This window comes from Myxine glutinosa, chromosome 13 (genome assembly GCF_964187855.1).
Source record: "Myxine glutinosa chromosome 13, kmMyxGlut1.1, whole genome shotgun sequence".
In the NCBI taxonomy this organism is placed as follows: Eukaryota; Metazoa; Chordata; class Myxini; order Myxiniformes; family Myxinidae; genus Myxine; species Myxine glutinosa.
The window spans coordinates 3,056,751-3,078,980 of NC_136273.1; positions in this window are offsets into that span (position 1 = coordinate 3,056,751).

The window sequence follows — 22,230 nt, forward strand, 5'->3', positions numbered from 1 at the left end:
ATTAGCTCCCCAACCAAGTAAATCGATTATTAGCTTCCCAAACAAGTAAATCGATTATTAGCTTCCCAAACAAGTAAATCGATTATTAGCTTCCCAAACAAGTAAATCGATCATATTAGCTTCCCAACCAAGTAAATCTATTATTAGCTCCCCAACCAAGTAAATCGATTATTAGCTTCCCAACCAAGTAAATCGATTATTAGCTTCCCAACCAAAGAAATCGATTATTAGCTTCCCAACCAAGTAAATCGATTATTAGCTTCCCAACCAAGTAAATCGATTATTAGCTTCCCAAACAAGTAAATATATTATTAGCTTCCCATCCAAGTAAATCGATTATTAGCTCCCCAACCAAGTAAATCGATTATAAGCTTCCCAAACAAGTAAATCGATTATTAGCTTCCCAACCAAGTAAATCGATTATTAGCTTCCCAAACAAGTAAATCTATTATTAGCTTCCCAACCAAGTAAATCGATCATATTAGCTTCCCAACCAAGTAAATCGATTGTTAGCTTCCCAACCAAATAAATCGATTATTAGCTTCCCAACCAAGTAAATCGATTATTAGCTCCCCAACCAAGTAAATCGATTATTAGCTCCCCAACCAAGTAAATCGATTATTAGCTTCCCAACCAAGTAAATCGATTATTAGCTTCCCAAACAAGTAAATCTATTATTAGCTTCCCAACCAAGTAAATCGATCATATTAGCTTCCCAACCAAGTAAATCTATTATTAGCTCCCCAATCAAGTAAATCTATTATTAGCTTCCCAACCAAGTAAATCGATTATTAGCTTCCCAACCAAGTAAATCGATTATTACCTTCCCAACGAAGTAAATCGATTATTAGCTTCCCAACCAAGTAAATCGATTATTAGCTTCCCAACCAAGTAAATCGATTATTAGCTTCCCAACCAAGTAAATCGATTATTAGCTTCCCAAACAAGTAAATTGATTATTAACTTCCCAACCAAGTAAATCGATTTATAAGCTTCCCAATCAAGTAAATCTATTATTAGCTTCCCAACCAAGTAAATCGATTATTAGCTTCCCAACCAAGTAAATCGATTATTAGCTTCCCAACCAAGTAAATCGATTATTAGCTTCCCAACAAAGTAAATCGATTATTAGCTCCCCAACCAAGTAAATCGATTATTAGCTTCCCAACCAAGTAAATCGATTATTAGCTTCCCAACCAAGTAAATCGATCATATTAGCTTCCCAACCAAGTATATCTATTATTAGCTCCCCAACCAAGTAAATCGATTATTAGCTTCCCAAACAAGTAAATCTATTATTAGCTTCCCAACCAAGTAAATCGATCATATTAGCTTCCCAACCAAGTAAATCTATTATTAGCTCCCCAACCAAGTAAATCGATTATTAGCTTCCCAACCAAGTAAATCGATTATTAGCTTCCCAACCAAATAAATCGATTATTAGCTTCCCAACCAAGTAAATCGATTATTAGCTCCCCAACCAAGTAAATCGATTATTAGCTTCCCAACCAAGTAGATCGATTATTAGCTTCCCAAACAAGTAAATCTATTATTAGCTTCCCAACCAAGTAAATCGATCATATTAGCTTCCCAACCAAGTAAATCTATTATTAGCTCCCCAATCAAGTAAATCTATTATTAGCTTCCCAACCAAGTAAATCGATTATTAGCTTCCCAACCAAGGAAACCTCTTATTAGCTTCACAACCAAGAAAATCGATTATTAGCTTCCCAACCAAGTAAATCGATTATTAGCTCCCCAACCAAGTAAATCGATTATTAGCTTCCCAACCAAGTAAATCGATTATTAGCTTCCCAACCAAGTAAATCTATTATTAGCTCCCCAACCAAGTAAATCGATTATTAGCTTCCCAACCAAAGAAATCGATTATTAGCTTCCCAACCAAGTAAATCGATTATTAGCTTCCCAACCAAGTAAATCGATTATTAGCTTCCCAACCAAGTAAATCGATTATTAGCTCCCCAACCAAGTAAATCGATTATTAGCTTCCCAACCAAGTAGATCGATTATTAGCTTCCCAAACAAGTAAATCTATTATTAGCTTCCCAACCAAGTAAATCGATCATATTAGCTTCCCAACCAAGTAAATCTATTATTAGCTCCCCAATCAAGTAAATCTATTATTAGCTTCCCAACCAAGTAAATCGATTATTAGCTTCCCAACCAAGTAAATCGATTAGTAGCTTCCCAACCAAGTAAATCGATTATTAGCTTCCCAAACAAGTAAATCGATCATATTAGCTTCCCAACCAAGTAAATCGATTATTAGCTTCCCAAACAAGTAAATCTATTATTAGCTTCCCAACCAAGTAAATCGATTATTAGCTCCCTAACCAAGTAAATCGATTATTAGCTTCCCAACCAAATAAATCGATTATTAGCTTCCCAAACAAGTAAATCTATTATTAGCTTCCCAACCAAGTAAATCGATCATATTAGCTTCCCAACCAAGTAAATCGATTATTAGCTTCCCAACCAAGTAAATCGATTATTAGCTTCCCAACCAAGGAAATCGATTATTAGCTTCCCAAACAAGTAAATCTATTATTAGCTTCCCAACCAAGTAAATCGATCATATTAGCTTCCCAACCAAGTAAATCGATTATTAGCTTCCCAACCAAGCAAATCGATTATTAGCTTCCCAACCAAGCAAATCGATTATTAGCTTCCCAACCAAGTAAATGGATTATTAGCTTCCCAACCAAGTAAATCGATTATTAGCTTCCCAACCAAGTAAATCCATTTATTAGCTTCCCAATCAAGTAAATCTATTATTAGCTTCCCAACCAAGTAAATCGATTATTAGCTTCCCAACCAAGTAAATCGATTATTAGCTTCCCAACCAAGTAAATCGATTATTAGCTTCCCAACCAAGGAAACCTCTTATTAGCTTCCCAACCAAGAAAATCGATTATTAGCTTCCCAACCAAGTAAATCGATTATTAGCTCCCCAACCAAGTAAATCGATTATTATCTTCCCAACCAAGTAAATCGATTATTAGCTTCCCAACCAAGTAAATCGATTATTAGCTTCCCAACCAAGTAAATCGATTATTAGCTCCCCAACCAAGTAAATCGATTATTAGCTTCCCAACCAAGTAAATCGATTATTAGCTTCCCAACCAAGGAAACCTCTTATTAGCTTCCCAACCAAGAAAATCGATTATTAGCTTCCCAACCAAGTAAATCGATTATTAGCTCCCCAACCAAGTAAATCGATTATTAGCTTCCCAACCAAGTAAATCGATTATTAGCTTCCCAACCAAGTAAATCGATTATTAGCTTCCCAACCAAGTAAATCGATTATTAGCTCCCCAACCAAGTAAATCGATTATTAGCTTCCCAGCCAAGTAAATCGATCATATTAGCTTCCGAACCAAGTAAATCGATTGTTAGCTTCCCAACCAAATAAATCGATTATTAGCTTCCCAACCAAGTAAATCGATTATTAGCTCCCCAACCAAGTAAATCGATTATTAGCTCCCCAACCAAGTAAATCGATTATTAGCTTCCCAACCAAGTAAATCGATTAGTAGCTTCCCAAACAAGTAAATCTATTATTAGCTTCCCAACCAAGTAAATCGATCATATTAGCTTCCCAACCAAGTAAATCTATTAATTAGCTCCCCAACCAAGTAAATCTATTCTTAGCTTCCCAACCAAGTAAATCGATTATTAGCTTCCCAACCAAGTAAATCGATTATTAGCTTCCCAACCAAGTAAATCGATTATTAGCTTCCCAACCAAGTAAATCGATTATTAGCTTCCCAACCAAGTAAATCTATTATTAGCTCCCCAACCAAGTAAATCGATTATTAGCTTCCCAACCAAAGAAATCGATTATTAGCTTCCCAACCAAGTAAATCGATTATTAGCTTCCCAACCAAGTAAATCGATTAATAGCTTCCCAACCAAGTAAATCGATCATATTAGCTTCCCAACCAAGTAAATCTATTATTAGCTCCCCAACCAAGTAAATCGATTATTAGCTTCCCAAACAAGTAAATCGATTATTAGCTTCCCAACCAAGTAAATCGATTATTAGCTTCCCAACCAAGTAAATCGATTATTAGCTTCCCAACCAAGTAAATCGATTATTAGCTTCCCAACCAAGTAAATCGATTATTAGCTTCCCAACCAAGTAAATCGATTATTAGCTTCCCAATCAAGCAAATCGATTATTAGCTTCCCAACCAAGTAAATCGATTATTAGCTTCCCAACCAAGTAAATCGATTATTAGCTTCCCAACCAAGTAAATCGATTATTAGCTTCCCAACCAAGTAAATCGATTATTAGCTTCCCAACCAAGGAAACCTCTTATTAGCTTCACAACCAAGAAAATCGATTATTAGCTTCCCAACCAAGTAAATCGATTATTAGCTCCCCAACCAAGTAAATCGATTATTAGCTTCCCAACCAAGTAAATCGATTATTAGCTTCCCAACCAAGTAAATCTATTATTAGCTCCCCAACCAAGTAAATCGATTATTAGCTTCCCAACCAAAGAAATCGATTATTAGCTTCCCAACCAAGTAAATCGTTTATTAGCTTCCCAACCAAGTAAATCGATTATTAGCTTCCCAACCAAGTAAATCGATCATATTAGCTTCCCAACCAAGTAAATCTATTATTAGCTCCCCAACCAAGTAAATCGATTATTAGCTTCCCAAACAAGTAAATCGATTATTAGCTTCCCAACCAAGTAAATCGATTATTAGCTTCCCAACCAAGTAAATCGATTATTAGCTTCCCAACCAAGGAAATCGATTATTAGCTTCCCAACCAAGTAAATCGATTATTAGCTTCCCAACCAAGTAAATCGATTATTAGCTTCCCAATCAAGCAAATCGATTATTAGCTTCCCAACCAAGTAAATCGATTATTAGCTTCCCAACCAAGTAAATCTATTATTAGCTCCCCAACCAAGTAAATCGATTATTAGCTCCCCAACCAAGTAAATCGATTATTAGCTTCCCAAACAAGTAAATCGATTATTAGCTTCCCAAACAAGTAAATCTATTATTAGCTTCCCAACCAAGTAAATCGATCATATTAGCTTCCCAACCAAGTAAATCTATTATTAGCTCCCCAACCAAGTAAATCGATTATTAGCTTCCCAACCAAGTAAATCGATTATTAGCTTCCCAACCAAATAAATCGATTATTAGCTTCCCAACCAAGTAAATCGATTATTAGCTTCCCAATCAAGTAAATCGATTATTAGCTTCCCAAACAAATAAATATATTATTAGCTTCCCATCCAAGTAAATCGATTATTAGCTTCCCAATCAAGTAAATCGATTATTAGCTTCCCAACCAAGTAAATCGATTATTAGCTTCCCAAACAAGTAAATATATTATTAGCTTCCCATCCAAGTAAATCGATTATTAGCTCCCCAACCAAGTAAATCGATTATAAGCTTCCCAAACAAGTAAATCGATTATTAGCTTCCCAACCAAGTAAATCGATTATTAGCTTCCCAAACAAGTAAATCTATTATTAGCTTCCCAACCAAGTAAATCTATCATATTAGCTTCCCCACCAAGTAAATCGATTATTAGCTTCCCAACCAAATAAATCGATTATTAGCTTCCCAACCAAGTAAATCGATTATTAGCTCCCCAACCAAGTAAATCGATTATTAGCTTCCCAACCAAGTAAATCGATTATTAGCTTCCCAAACAAGTAAATCTATTATTAGCTTCCCAACCAAGTAAATCGATCATATTAGCTTCCCAACCAAGTAAATCTATTATTAGTTCCCCAATCAAGTAAATCTATTATTAGCTTCCCAACCAAGTAAATCGATTATTAGCTTCCCAAACAAGTAAATCGATTATTAGCTTCCCAACCAAGTAAATCGATTATTAGCTTCCCAACCAAGTAAATCGATTATTAGCTTCCCAACCAAGTAAATCGATTATTAGCTTCCCAACCAAGTAAATGGATTATTAGCTTCCCAACCAAGTAAATCGATTATTAGCTTCCCAACCAAGCAAATCCATTTATTAGCTTCCCAATCAAGTAAATCTATTATTAGCTTCCCAACCAAGTAAATCGATTATTAGCTTCCCAACCAAGTAAATCGATTATTAGCTTCCCAACCAAGCAAATCGATTATTAGCTTCCCAACCAAGGAAACCTCTTATTAGCTTCCCAACCAAGAAAATCGATTATTAGCTTCCCAACCAAGTAAATCGATTATTAGCTCCCCAACCAAGTAAATCGATTATTAGCTTCCCAACCAAGTAAATCGATTATTAGCTTCCCAACCAAGTAAATCGATTATTAGCTTCCCAACCAAGTAAATCGATTATTAGCTCCCCAACCAAGTAAATCGATTATTAGCTTCCCAACCAAGTAAATCGATCATATTAGCTTCCCAAACAAGTATATCTATTATTAGCTTCCCAACCAAGTAAATCGATCATATTAGCTTCCCAACCAAGTAAATCGATTATTAGCTCCGCAACCAAGTAAATCGATTCTTAGCTTCCCAACCAAATAAATCGATTATTAGCTTCCCAACCAAGTAAATCGATAATTAGCTTCCCAACCAAGTAAATCGATTATTAGCTTCCCAAACAAGTAAATATATTATTAGCTTCCCATCCAAGTAAATCGATTATTAGCTCCCCAACCAAGTAAATCTATTATAAGCTTCCCAAACAAGTAAATCGATTATTAGCTTCCCAACCAAATAAATCGATTATTAGCTTCCCAACCAAGTAAATCGATTATTAGCTTCCCAACCAAATAAATCGATTATTAGCTTCCCAACCAAGTAAATCGATAATTAGCTTCCCAACCAAGTAAATCGATTATTAGCTTCCCAACCAAGTAAATCGATTATTAGCTCCCCAAGCAAGTAAATCGATTATTAGCTTCCCAACCAAGTAAATCGATTATTAGCTTCCCAACCAAGGAAACCTCTTATTAGCTTCCCAACCAAGAAAATCGATTATTAGCTTCCTAACCAAGTAAATCGATTATTAGCTCCCCAACCAAGTAAATCGATTATTAGCTTCCCAACCAAGTAAATCGATTATTAGCTTCCCAACCAAGTAAATCGATTATTAGCTTCCCAACCAAGTAAATCGATTATTAGCTCCCCAACCAAGTAAATCGATTATTAGCTTCCCAGCCAAGTAAATCGATCATATTAGCTTCCGAACCAAGTAAATCGATTGTTAGCTTCCCAACCAAATAAATCGATTATTAGCTTCCCAACCAAGTAAATCGATTATTAGCTCCCCAACCAAGTAAATCGATTATTAGCTCCCCAACCAAGTAAATCGATTATTAGCTTCCCAACCAAGTAAATCGATTAGTAGCTTCCCAAACAAGTAAATCTATTATTAGCTTCCCAACCAAGTAAATCGATCATATTAGCTTCCCAACCAAGTAAATCTATTAATTAGCTCCCCAACCAAGTAAATCTATTCTTAGCTTCCCAACCAAGTAAATCGATTATTAGCTTCCCAACCAAGTAAATCGATTATTAGCTTCCCAACCAAGTAAATCGATTATTAGCTTCCCAACCAAGTAAATCGATTATTAGCTTCCCAACCAAGTAAATCTATTATTAGCTCCCCAACCAAGTAAATCGATTATTAGCTTCCCAACCAAAGAAATCGATTATTAGCTTCCCAACCAAGTAAATCGATTATTAGCTTCCCAACCAAGTAAATCGATTAATAGCTTCCCAACCAAGTAAATCGATCATATTAGCTTCCCAACCAAGTAAATCTATTATTAGCTCCCCAACCAAGTAAATCGATTATTAGCTTCCCAAACAAGTAAATCGATTATTAGCTTCCCAACCAAGTAAATCGATTATTAGCTTCCCAACCAAGTAAATCGATTATTAGCTTCCCAACCAAGTAAATCGATTATTAGCTTCCCAACCAAGTAAATCGATTATTAGCTTCCCAACCAAGTAAATCGATTATTAGCTTCCCAATCAAGCAAATCGATTATTAGCTTCCCAACCAAGTAAATCGATTATTAGCTTCCCAACCAAGTAAATCGATTATTAGCTTCCCAACCAAGTAAATCGATTATTAGCTTCCCAACCAAGTAAATCGATTATTAGCTTCCCAACCAAGGAAACCTCTTATTAGCTTCACAACCAAGAAAATCGATTATTAGCTTCCCAACCAAGTAAATCGATTATTAGCTCCCCAACCAAGTAAATCGATTATTAGCTTCCCAACCAAGTAAATCGATTATTAGCTTCCCAACCAAGTAAATCTATTATTAGCTCCCCAACCAAGTAAATCGATTATTAGCTTCCCAACCAAGGAAATCGATTATTAGCTTCCCAACCAAGTAAATCGATTATTAGCTTCCCAACCAAGTAAATCGATTATTAGCTTCCCAACCAAGTAAATCGATTATTAGCTTCCCAATCAAGCAAATCGATTATTAGCTTCCCAACCAAGTAAATCGATTATTAGCTTCCCAACCAAGTAAATCTATTATTAGCTCCCCAACCAAGTAAATCGATTATTAGCTCCCCAACCAAGTAAATCGATTATTAGCTTCCCAAACAAGTAAATCGATTATTAGCTTCCCAAACAAGTAAATCTATTATTAGCTTCCCAACCAAGTAAATCGATCATATTAGCTTCCCAACCAAGTAAATCTATTATTAGCTCCCCAACCAAGTAAATCGATTATTAGCTTCCCAACCAAGTAAATCGATTATTAGCTTCCCAACCAAATAAATCGATTATTAGCTTCCCAACCAAGTAAATCGATTATTAGCTTCCCAATCAAGTAAATCGATTATTAGCTTCCCAAACAAATAAATATATTATTAGCTTCCCATCCAAGTAAATCGATTATTAGCTTCCCAATCAAGTAAATCGATTATTAGCTTCCCAACCAAGTAAATCGATTATTAGCTTCCCAAACAAGTAAATATATTATTAGCTTCCCATCCAAGTAAATCGATTATTAACTCCCCAACCAAGTAAATCGATTATAAGCTTCCCAAACAAGTAAATCGATTATTAGCTTCCCAACCAAGTAAATCGATTATTAGCTTCCCAAACAAGTAAATCTATTATTAGCTTCCCAACCAAGTAAATCTATCATATTAGCTTCCCCACCAAGTAAATCGATTATTAGCTTCCCAACCAAATAAATCGATTATTAGCTTCCCAACCAAGTAAATCGATTATTAGCTCCCCAACCAAGTAAATCGATTATTAGCTTCCCAACCAAGTAAATCGATTATTAGCTTCCCAAACAAGTAAATCTATTATTAGCTTCCCAACCAAGTAAATCGATCATATTAGCTTCCCAACCAAGTAAATCTATTATTAGTTCCCCAATCAAGTAAATCTATTATTAGCTTCCCAACCAAGTAAATCGATTATTAGCTTCCCAAACAAGTAAATCGATTATTAGCTTCCCAACCAAGTAAATCGATTATTAGCTTCCCAACCAAGTAAATCGATTATTAGCTTCCCAACCAAGTAAATCGATTATTAGCTTCCCAACCAATTAAATGGATTATTAGCTTCCCAACCAAGTAAATCGATTATTAGCTTCCCAACCAAGCAAATCCATTTATTAGCTTCCCAATCAAGTAAATCTATTATTAGCTTCCCAACCAAGTAAATCGATTATTAGCTTCCCAACCAAGTAAATCGATTATTAGCTTCCCAACCAAGCAAATCGATTATTAGCTTCCCAACCAAGGAAACCTCTTATTAGCTTCCCAACCAAGAAAATCGATTATTAGCTTCCCAACCAAGTAAATCGATTATTAGCTCCCCAACCAAGTAAATCGATTATTAGCTTCCCAACCAAGTAAATCGATTATTAGCTTCCCAACCAAGTAAATCGATTATTAGCTTCCCAACCAAGTAAATCGATTATTAGCTCCCCAACCAAGTAAATCGATTATTAGCTTCCCAACCAAGTAAATCGATCATATTAGCTTCCCAAACAAGTATATCTATTATTAGCTTCCCAACCAAGTAAATCGATCATATTAGCTTCCCAACCAAGTAAATCGATTATTAGCTCCGCAACCAAGTAAATCGATTCTTAGCTTCCCAACCAAATAAATCGATTATTAGCTTCCCAACCAAGTAAATCGATAATTAGCTTCCCAACCAAGTAAATCGATTATTAGCTTCCCAAACAAGTAAATATATTATTAGCTTCCCATCCAAGTAAATCGATTATTAGCTCCCCAACCAAGTAAATCTATTATAAGCTTCCCAAACAAGTAAATCGATTATTAGCTTCCCAACCAAATAAATCGATTATTAGCTTCCCAACCAAGTAAATCGATTATTAGCTTCCCAACCAAATAAATCGATTATTAGCTTCCCAACCAAGTAAATCGATAATTAGCTTCCCAACCAAGTAAATCGATTATTAGCTTCCCAAACAAGTAAATCTATTATTAGCTTCCCAAGCAAGTAAATCGATCATATTAGCTTCCCAACCAAGTAAATCGATTATTAGCTTCCCAACCAAATAAATCGATTATTAGCTTCCCAACCAAGTAAATCGATTATTAGCTTCCCAACCAAGTAAATCTATTATTAGCTTCCCAACCAAGTAAATCGATCATATTAGCTTCCCAACCAAGTAAATCTATTATTAGCTCCCCAATCAAGTAAATATATTATTAGCTTCCCAACCAAGTAAATCGATTATTAGCTTCCCAACCAAGTAAATCGATTATTAGCTTCCCAACCAAGTAAATCGATTATTAGCTTCCCAACCAAGTAAATCGATTATTAGCTTCCCAACCAAGTAAATCGATTATTAGCTTCCCAACCAAGTAAATCGATTATTAGCTTCCCAACCAAGGAAACCTCTTATTAGCTTCACAACCAAGAAAATCGATTATTAGCTTCCCAACCAAGTAAATCGATTATTAGCTCCCCAACCAAGTAAATCGATTATTAGCTTCCCAACCAAGTAAATCGATTATTAGCTTCCCAACCAAGTAAATCGATTATTAGCTTCCCAACCAAGTAAATCGATCATATTAGCTTCCCAACCAAGTAAATCTATTATTAGCTCCCCAACCACGTAAATCGATTATAAGCTTCCCAACCAAGTAAATCGATTATTAGCTTCCCAAACAAGTAAATCGATTATTAGCTTCCCAAACAAGTAAATCGATCATATTAGCTTCCCAACCAAGTAAATCTATTATTAGCTCCCCAACCAAGTAAATCGATTATTAGCTTCCCAAACAAGTAAATCGATTATTAGCTTCCCAAACAAGTAAATCGATTATTAGCTTCCCAAACAAGTAAATCGGTCATATTAGCTTCCCAACCAAGTAAATCTATTATTAGCTCCCCAACCAAGTAAATCGATTATTAGCTTCCCAACCAAGTAAATCGATTATTAGCTTCCCAACCAAAGAAATCGATTATTAGCTTCCCAACCAAGTAAATCGATTATTAGCTTCCCAACCAAGTAAATCGATTATTAGCTTCCCAAACAAGTAAATATATTATTAGCTTCCCATCCAAGTAAATCGATTATTAGCTCCCCAACCAAGTAAATCGATTATAAGCTTCCCAAACAAGTAAATCGATTATTAGCTTCCCAACCAAGTAAATCGATTATTAGCTTCCCAAACAAGTAAATCTATTATTAGCTTCCCAACCAAGTAAATCGATCATATTAGCTTCCCAACCAAGTAAATCGATTGTTAGCTTCCCAACCAAATAAATCGATTATTAGCTTCCCAACCAAGTAAATCGATTATTAGCTCCCCAACCAAGTAAATCGATTATTAGCTCCCCAACCAAGTAAATCGATTATTAGCTTCCCAACCAAGTAAATCGATTATTAGCTTCCCAAACAAGTAAATCTATTATTAGCTTCCCAACCAAGTAAATCGATCATATTAGCTTCCCAACCAAGTAAATCTATTATTAGCTCCCCAATCAAGTAAATCTATTATTAGCTTCCCAACCAAGTAAATCGATTATTAGCTTCCCAACCAAGTAAATCGATTATTACCTTCCCAACGAAGTAAATCGATTATTAGCTTCCCAACCAAGTAAATCGATTATTAGCTTCCCAACCAAGTAAATCGATTATTAGCTTCCCAACCAAGTAAATCGATTATTAGCTTCCCAAACAAGTAAATTGATTATTAACTTCCCAACCAAGTAAATCGATTTATAAGCTTCCCAATCAAGTAAATCTATTATTAGCTTCCCAACCAAGTAAATCGATTATTAGCTTCCCAACCAAGTAAATCGATTATTAGCTTCCCAACCAAGTAAATCGATTATTAGCTTCCCAACAAAGTAAATCGATTATTAGCTCCCCAACCAAGTAAATCGATTATTAGCTTCCCAACCAAGTAAATCGATTATTAGCTTCCCAACCAAGTAAATCGATCATATTAGCTTCCCAACCAAGTATATCTATTATTAGCTCCCCAACCAAGTAAATCGATTATTAGCTTCCCAAACAAGTAAATCTATTATTAGCTTCCCAACCAAGTAAATCGATCATATTAGCTTCCCAACCAAGTAAATCTATTATTAGCTCCCCAACCAAGTAAATCGATTATTAGCTTCCCAACCAAGTAAATCGATTATTAGCTTCCCAACCAAATAAATCGATTATTAGCTTCCCAACCAAGTAAATCGATTATTAGCTCCCCAACCAAGTAAATCGATTATTAGCTTCCCAACCAAGTAGATCGATTATTAGCTTCCCAAACAAGTAAATCTATTATTAGCTTCCCAACCAAGTAAATCGATCATATTAGCTTCCCAACCAAGTAAATCTATTATTAGCTCCCCAATCAAGTAAATCTATTATTAGCTTCCCAACCAAGTAAATCGATTATTAGCTTCCCAACCAAGTAAATCGATTATTAGCTCCCCAACCAAGTAAATCGATTATTAGCTTCCCAACCAAGTAAATCGATTATTAGCTTCCCAACCAAGTAAATCGATTATTAGCTTCCCAACCAAGTAAATCGATCATATTAGCTTCCCAACCAAGTAAATCTATTATTAGCTCCCCAACCACGTAAATCGATTATAAGCTTCCCAACCAAGTAAATCGATTATTAGCTTCCCAAACAAGTAAATCGATTATTAGCTTCCCAAACAAGTAAATCGATCATATTAGCTTCCCAACCAAGTAAATCTATTATTAGCTCCCCAACCAAGTAAATCGATTATTAGCTTCCCAAACAAGTAAATCGATTATTAGCTTCCCAAACAAGTAAATCGATTATTAGCTTCCCAAACAAGTAAATCGATCATATTAGCTTCCCAACCAAGTAAATCTATTATTAGCTCCCCAACCAAGTAAATCGATTATTAGCTTCCCAACCAAGTAAATCGATTATTAGCTTCCCAACCAAAGAAATCGATTATTAGCTTCCCAACCAAGTAAATCGATTATTAGCTTCCCAACCAAGTAAATCGATTATTAGCTTCCCAAACAAGTAAATATATTATTAGCTTCCCATCCAAGTAAATCGATTATTAGCTCCCCAACCAAGTAAATCGATTATAAGCTTCCCAAACAAGTAAATCGATTATTAGCTTCCCAACCAAGTAAATCGATTATTAGCTTCCCAAACAAGTAAATCTATTATTAGCTTCCCAACCAAGTAAATCGATCATATTAGCTTCCCAACCAAGTAAATCGATTGTTAGCTTCCCAACCAAATAAATCGATTATTAGCTTCCCAACCAAGTAAATCGATTATTAGCTCCCCAACCAAGTAAATCGATTATTAGCTCCCCAACCAAGTAAATCGATTATTAGCTTCCCAACCAAGTAAATCGATTATTAGCTTCCCAAACAAGTAAATCTATTATTAGCTTCCCAACCAAGTAAATCGATCATATTAGCTTCCCAACCAAGTAAATCTATTATTAGCTCCCCAATCAAGTAAATCTATTATTAGCTTCCCAACCAAGTAAATCGATTATTAGCTTCCCAACCAAGTAAATCGATTATTACCTTCCCAACGAAGTAAATCGATTATTAGCTTCCCAACCAAGTAAATCGATTATTAGCTTCCCAACCAAGTAAATCGATTATTAGCTTCCCAACCAAGTAAATCGATTATTAGCTTCCCAAACAAGTAAATTGATTATTAACTTCCCAACCAAGTAAATCGATTTATAAGCTTCCCAATCAAGTAAATCTATTATTAGCTTCCCAACCAAGTAAATCGATTATTAGCTTCCCAACCAAGTAAATCGATTATTAGCTTCCCAACCAAGTAAATCGATTATTAGCTTCCCAACAAAGTAAATCGATTATTAGCTCCCCAACCAAGTAAATCGATTATTAGCTTCCCAACCAAGTAAATCGATTATTAGCTTCCCAACCAAGTAAATCGATCATATTAGCTTCCCAACCAAGTATATCTATTATTAGCTCCCCAACCAAGTAAATCGATTATTAGCTTCCCAAACAAGTAAATCTATTATTAGCTTCCCAACCAAGTAAATCGATCATATTAGCTTCCCAACCAAGTAAATCTATTATTAGCTCCCCAACCAAGTAAATCGATTATTAGCTTCCCAACCAAGTAAATCGATTATTAGCTTCCCAACCAAATAAATCGATTATTAGCTTCCCAACCAAGTAAATCGATTATTAGCTCCCCAACCAAGTAAATCGATTATTAGCTTCCCAACCAAGTAGATCGATTATTAGCTTCCCAAACAAGTAAATCTATTATTAGCTTCCCAACCAAGTAAATCGATCATATTAGCTTCCCAACCAAGTAAATCTATTATTAGCTCCCCAATCAAGTAAATCTATTATTAGCTTCCCAACCAAGTAAATCGATTATTAGCTTCCCAACCAAGTAAATCGATTAGTAGCTTCCCAACCAAGTAAATCGATTATTAGCTTCCCAAACAAGTAAATCGATCATATTAGCTTCCCAACCAAGTAAATCGATTATTAGCTTCCCAAACAAGTAAATCTATTATTAGCTTCCCAACCAAGTAAATCGATTATTAGCTCCCTAACCAAGTAAATCGATTATTAGCTTCCCAACCAAATAAATCGATTATTAGCTTCCCAAACAAGTAAATCTATTATTAGCTTCCCAACCAAGTAAATCGATCATATTAGCTTCCCAACCAAGTAAATCGATTATTAGCTTCCCAACCAAGTAAATCGATTATTAGCTTCCCAACCAAGGAAATCGATTATTAGCTTCCCAAACAAGTAAATCTATTATTAGCTTCCCAACCAAGTAAATCGATCATATTAGCTTCCCAACCAAGTAAATCGATTATTAGCTTCCCAACCAAGCAAATCGATTATTAGCTTCCCAACCAAGCAAATCGATTATTAGCTTCCCAACCAAGTAAATGGATTATTAGCTTCCCAACCAAGTAAATCGATTATTAGCTTCCCAACCAAGTAAATCCATTTATTAGCTTCCCAATCAAGTAAATCTATTATTAGCTTCCCAACCAAGTAAATCGATTATTAGCTTCCCAACCAAGTAAATCGATTATTAGCTTCCCAACCAAGTAAATCGATTATTAGCTTCCCAACCAAGGAAACCTCTTATTAGCTTCCCAACCAAGAAAATCGATTATTAGCTTCCCAACCAAGTAAATCGATTATTAGCTCCCCAACCAAGTAAATCGATTATTATCTTCCCAACCAAGTAAATCGATTATTAGCTTCCCAACCAAGTAAATCGATTATTAGCTTCCCAACCAAGTAAATCGATTATTAGCTCCCCAACCAAGTAAATCGATTATTAGCTTCCCAACCAAGTAAATCGATTATTAGCTTCCCAACCAAGGAAACCTCTTATTAGCTTCCCAACCAAGAAAATCGATTATTAGCTTCCCAACCAAGTAAATCGATTATTAGCTCCCCAACCAAGTAAATCGATTATTAGCTTCCCAACCAAGTAAATCGATTATTAGCTTCCCAACCAAGTAAATCGATTATTAGCTTCCCAACCAAGTAAATCGATTATTAGCTCCCCAACCAAGTAAATCGATTATTAGCTTCCCAGCCAAGTAAATCGATCATATTAGCTTCCGAACCAAGTAAATCGATTGTTAGCTTCCCAACCAAATAAATCGATTATTAGCTTCCCAACCAAGTAAATCGATTATTAGCTCCCCAACCAAGTAAATCGATTATTAGCTCCCCAACCAAGTAAATCGATTATTAGCTTCCCAACCAAGTAAATCGATTAGTAGCTTCCCAAACAAGTAAATCTATTATTAGCTTCCCAACCAAGTAAATCGATCATATTAGCTTCCCAACCAAGTAAATCTATTAATTAGCTCCCCAACCAAGTAAATCTATTCTTAGCTTCCCAACCAAGTAAATCGATTATTAGCTTCCCAACCAAGTAAATCGATTATTAGCTTCCCAACCAAGTAAATCGATTATTAGCTTCCCAACCAAGTAAATCGATTATTAGCTTCCCAACCAAGTAAATCTATTATTAGCTCCCCAACCAAGTAAATCGATTATTAGCTTCCCAACCAAAGAAATCGATTATTAGCTTCCCAACCAAGTAAATCGATTATTAGCTTCCCAACCAAGTAAATCGATTAATAGCTTCCCAACCAAGTAAATCGATCATATTAGCTTCCCAACCAAGTAAATCTATTATTAGCTCCCCAACCAAGTAAATCGATTATTAGCTTCCCAAACAAGTAAATCGATTATTAGCTTCCCAACCAAGTAAATCGATTATTAGCTTCCCAACCAAGTAAATCGATTATTAGCTTCCCAACCAAGTAAATCGATTATTAGCTTCCCAACCAAGTAAATCGATTATTAGCTTCCCAACCAAGTAAATCGATTATTAGCTTCCCAATCAAGCAAATCGATTATTAGCTTCCCAACCAAGTAAATCGATTATTAGCTTCCCAACCAAGTAAATCGATTATTAGCTTCCCAACCAAGTAAATCGATTATTAGCTTCCCAACCAAGTAAATCGATTATTAGCTTCCCAACCAAGGAAACCTCTTATTAGCTTCACAACCAAGAAAATCGATTATTAGCTTCCCAACCAAGTAAATCGATTATTAGCTCCCCAACCAAGTAAATCGATTATTAGCTTCCCAACCAAGTAAATCGATTATTAGCTTCCCAACCAAGTAAATCTATTATTAGCTCCCCAACCAAGTAAATCGATTATTAGCTTCCCAACCAAAGAAATCGATTATTAGCTTCCCAACCAAGTAAATCGTTTATTAGCTTCCCAACCAAGTAAATCGATTATTAGCTTCCCAACCAAGTAAATCGATCATATTAGCTTCCCAACCAAGTAAATCTATTATTAGCTCCCCAACCAAGTAAATCGATTATTAGCTTCCCAAACAAGTAAATCGATTATTAGCTTCCCAACCAAGTAAATCGATTATTAGCTTCCCAACCAAGTAAATCGATTATTAGCTTCCCAACCAAGGAAATCGATTATTAGCTTCCCAACCAAGTAAATCGATTATTAGCTTCCCAACCAAGTAAATCGATTATTAGCTTCCCAATCAAGCAAATCGATTATTAGCTTCCCAACCAAGTAAATCGATTATTAGCTTCCCAACCAAGTAAATCTATTATTAGCTCCCCAACCAAGTAAATCGATTATTAGCTCCCCAACCAAGTAAATCGATTATTAGCTTCCCAAACAAGTAAATCGATTATTAGCTTCCCAAACAAGTAAATCTATTATTAGCTTCCCAACCAAGTAAATCGATCATATTAGCTTCCCAACCAAGTAAATCTATTATTAGCTCCCCAACCAAGTAAATCGATTATTAGCTTCCCAACCAAGTAAATCGATTATTAGCTTCCCAACCAAATAAATCGATTATTAGCTTCCCAACCAAGTAAATCGATTATTAGCTTCCCAATCAAGTAAATCGATTATTAGCTTCCCAAACAAATAAATATATTATTAGCTTCCCATCCAAGTAAATCGATTATTAGCTTCCCAATCAAGTAAATCGATTATTAGCTTCCCAACCAAGTAAATCGATTATTAGCTTCCCAAACAAGTAAATATATTATTAGCTTCCCATCCAAGTAAATCGATTATTAGCTCCCCAACCAAGTAAATCGATTATAAGCTTCCCAAACAAGTAAATCGATTATTAGCTTCCCAACCAAGTAAATCGATTATTAGCTTCCCAAACAAGTAAATCTATTATTAGCTTCCCAACCAAGTAAATCTATCATATTAGCTTCCCCACCAAGTAAATCGATTATTAGCTTCCCAACCAAATAAATCGATTATTAGCTTCCCAACCAAGTAAATCGATTATTAGCTCCCCAACCAAGTAAATCGATTATTAGCTTCCCAACCAAGTAAATCGATTATTAGCTTCCCAAACAAGTAAATCTATTATTAGCTTCCCAACCAAGTAAATCGATCATATTAGCTTCCCAACCAAGTAAATCTATTATTAGTTCCCCAATCAAGTAAATCTATTATTAGCTTCCCAACCAAGTAAATCGATTATTAGCTTCCCAAACAAGTAAATCGATTATTAGCTTCCCAACCAAGTAAATCGATTATTAGCTTCCCAACCAAGTAAATCGATTATTAGCTTCCCAACCAAGTAAATCGATTATTAGCTTCCCAACCAAGTAAATGGATTATTAGCTTCCCAACCAAGTAAATCGATTATTAGCTTCCCAACCAAGCAAATCCATTTATTAGCTTCCCAATCAAGTAAATCTATTATTAGCTTCCCAACCAAGTAAATCGATTATTAGCTTCCCAACCAAGTAAATCGATTATTAGCTTCCCAACCAAGCAAATCGATTATTAGCTTCCCAACCAAGGAAACCTCTTATTAGCTTCCCAACCAAGAAAATCGATTATTAGCTTCCCAACCAAGTAAATCGATTATTAGCTCCCCAACCAAGTAAATCGATTATTAGCTTCCCAACCAAGTAAATCGATTATTAGCTTCCCAACCAAGTAAATCGATTATTAGCTTCCCAACCAAGTAAATCGATTATTAGCTCCCCAACCAAGTAAATCGATTATTAGCTTCCCAACCAAGTAAATCGATCATATTAGCTTCCCAAACAAGTATATCTATTATTAGCTTCCCAACCAAGTAAATCGATCATATTAGCTTCCCAACCAAGTAAATCGATTATTAGCTCCGCAACCAAGTAAATCGATTCTTAGCTTCCCAACCAAATAAATCGATTATTAGCTTCCCAACCAAGTAAATCGATAATTAGCTTCCCAACCAAGTAAATCGATTATTAGCTTCCCAAACAAGTAAATATATTATTAGCTTCCCATCCAAGTAAATCGATTATTAGCTCCCCAACCAAGTAAATCTATTATAAGCTTCCCAAACAAGTAAATCGATTATTAGCTTCCCAACCAAATAAATCGATTATTAGCTTCCCAACCAAGTAAATCGATTATTAGCTTCCCAACCAAATAAATCGATTATTAGCTTCCCAACCAAGTAAATCGATAATTAGCTTCCCAACCAAGTAAATCGATTATTAGCTTCCCAAACAAGTAAATCTATTATTAGCTTCCCAAGCAAGTAAATCGATCATATTAGCTTCCCAACCAAGTAAATCGATTATTAGCTTCCCAACCAAATAAATCGATTATTAGCTTCCCAACCAAGTAAATCGATTATTAGCTTCCCAACCAAGTAAATCTATTATTAGCTTCCCAACCAAGTAAATCGATCATATTAGCTTCCCAACCAAGTAAATCTATTATTAGCTCCCCAATCAAGTAAATATATTATTAGCTTCCCAACCAAGTAAATCGATTATTAGCTTCCCAACCAAGTAAATCGATTATTAGCTTCCCAACCAAGTAAATCGATTATTAGCTTCCCAACCAAGTAAATCGATTATTAGCTTCCCAACCAAGTAAATCGATTATTAGCTTCCCAACCAAGTAAATCGATTATTAGCTTCCCAACCAAGGAAACCTCTTATTAGCTTCACAACCAAGAAAATCGATTATTAGCTTCCCAACCAAGTAAATCGATTATTAGCTCCCCAACCAAGTAAATCGATTATTAGCTTCCCAACCAAGTAAATCGATTATTAGCTTCCCAACCAAGTAAATCGATTATTAGCTTCCCAACCAAGTAAATCGATCATATTAGCTTCCCAACCAAGTAAATCTATTATTAGCTCCCCAACCACGTAAATCGATTATAAGCTTCCCAACCAAGTAAATCGATTATTAGCTTCCCAAACAAGTAAATCGATTATTAGCTTCCCAAACAAGTAAATCGATCATATTAGCTTCCCAACCAAGTAAATCTATTATTAGCTCCCCAACCAAGTAAATCGATTATTAGCTTCCCAAACAAGTAAATCGATTATTAGCTTCCCAAACAAGTAAATCGATTATTAGCTTCCCAAACAAGTAAATCGATCATATTAGCTTCCCAACCAAGTAAATCTATTATTAGCTCCCCAACCAAGTAAATCGATTATTAGCTTCCCAACCAAGTAAATCGATTATTAGCTTCCCAACCAAAGAAATCGATTATTAGCTTCCCAACCAAGTAAATCGATTATTAGCTTCCCAACCAAGTAAATCGATTATTAGCTTCCCAAACAAGTAAATATATTATTAGCTTCCCATCCAAGTAAATCGATTATTAGCTCCCCAACCAAGTAAATCGATTATAAGCTTCCCAAACAAGTAAATCGATTATTAGCTTCCCAACCAAGTAAATCGATTATTAGCTTCCCAAACAAGTAAATCTATTATTAGCTTCCCAACCAAGTAAATCGATCATATTAGCTTCCCAACCAAGTAAATCGATTGTTAGCTTCCCAACCAAATAAATCGATTATTAGCTTCCCAACCAAGTAAATCGATTATTAGCTCCCCAACCAAGTAAATCGATTATTAGCTCCCCAACCAAGTAAATCGATTATTAGCTTCCCAACCAAGTAAATCGATTATTAGCTTCCCAAACAAGTAAATCTATTATTAGCTTCCCAACCAAGTAAATCGATCATATTAGCTTCCCAACCAAGTAAATCTATTATTAGCTCCCCAATCAAGTAAATCTATTATTAGCTTCCCAACCAAGTAAATCGATTATTAGCTTCCCAACCAAGTAAATCGATTATTACCTTCCCAACGAAGTAAATCGATTATTAGCTTCCCAACCAAGTAAATCGATTATTAGCTTCCCAACCAAGTAAATCGATTATTAGCTTCCCAACCAAGTAAATCGATTATTAGCTTCCCAAACAAGTAAATTGATTATTAACTTCCCAACCAAGTAAATCGATTTATTAGCTTCCCAATCAAGTAAATCTATTATTAGCTTCCCAACCAAGTAAATCGATTATTAGCTTCCCAACCAAGTAAATCGATTATTAGCTTCCCAACCAAGTAAATCGATTATTAGCTTCCCAACAAAGTAAATCGATAATTAGCTTCCCAACCAAGTAAATCGATTATTAGCTTCCCAAACAAGTAAATCTATTATTAGCTTCCCAAGCAAGTAAATCGATCATATTAGCTTCCCAACCAAGTAAATCGATTATTAGCTTCCCAACCAAATAAATCGATTATTAGCTTCCCAACCAAGTAAATCGATTATTAGCTTCCCAACCAAGTAAATCTATTATTAGCTTCCCAACCAAGTAAATCGATCATATTAGCTTCCCAACCAAGTAAATCTATTATTAGCTCCCCAATCAAGTAAATATATTATTAGCTTCCCAACCAAGTAAATCGATTATTAGCTTCCCAACCAAGTAAATCGATTATTAGCTTCCCAACCAAGTAAATCGATTATTAGCTTCCCAACCAAGTAAATCGATTATTAGCTTCCCAACCAAGTAAATCGATTATTAGCTTCCCAACCAAGTAAATCGATTATTAGCTTCCCAGCCAAGTAAATCGATTATTAGCTTCCCAACCAAGTAAATCGATTTATTAGCTTCCCAATCAAGTAAATCTATTATTAGCTTCCCAACCAAGTAAATCGATTATTAGCTTCCCAACCAAGTAAATCGATTATTAGCTTCCCAACCAAGTAAATCGATTATTAGCTTCCCAACCAAGGAAACCTCTTATTAGCTTCACAACCAAGAAAATCGATTATTAGCTTCCCAACCAAGTAAATCGATTATTAGCTCCCCAACCAAGTAAATCGATTATTAGCTTCCCAACCAAGTAAATCGATTATTAGCTTCCCAACCAAGTAA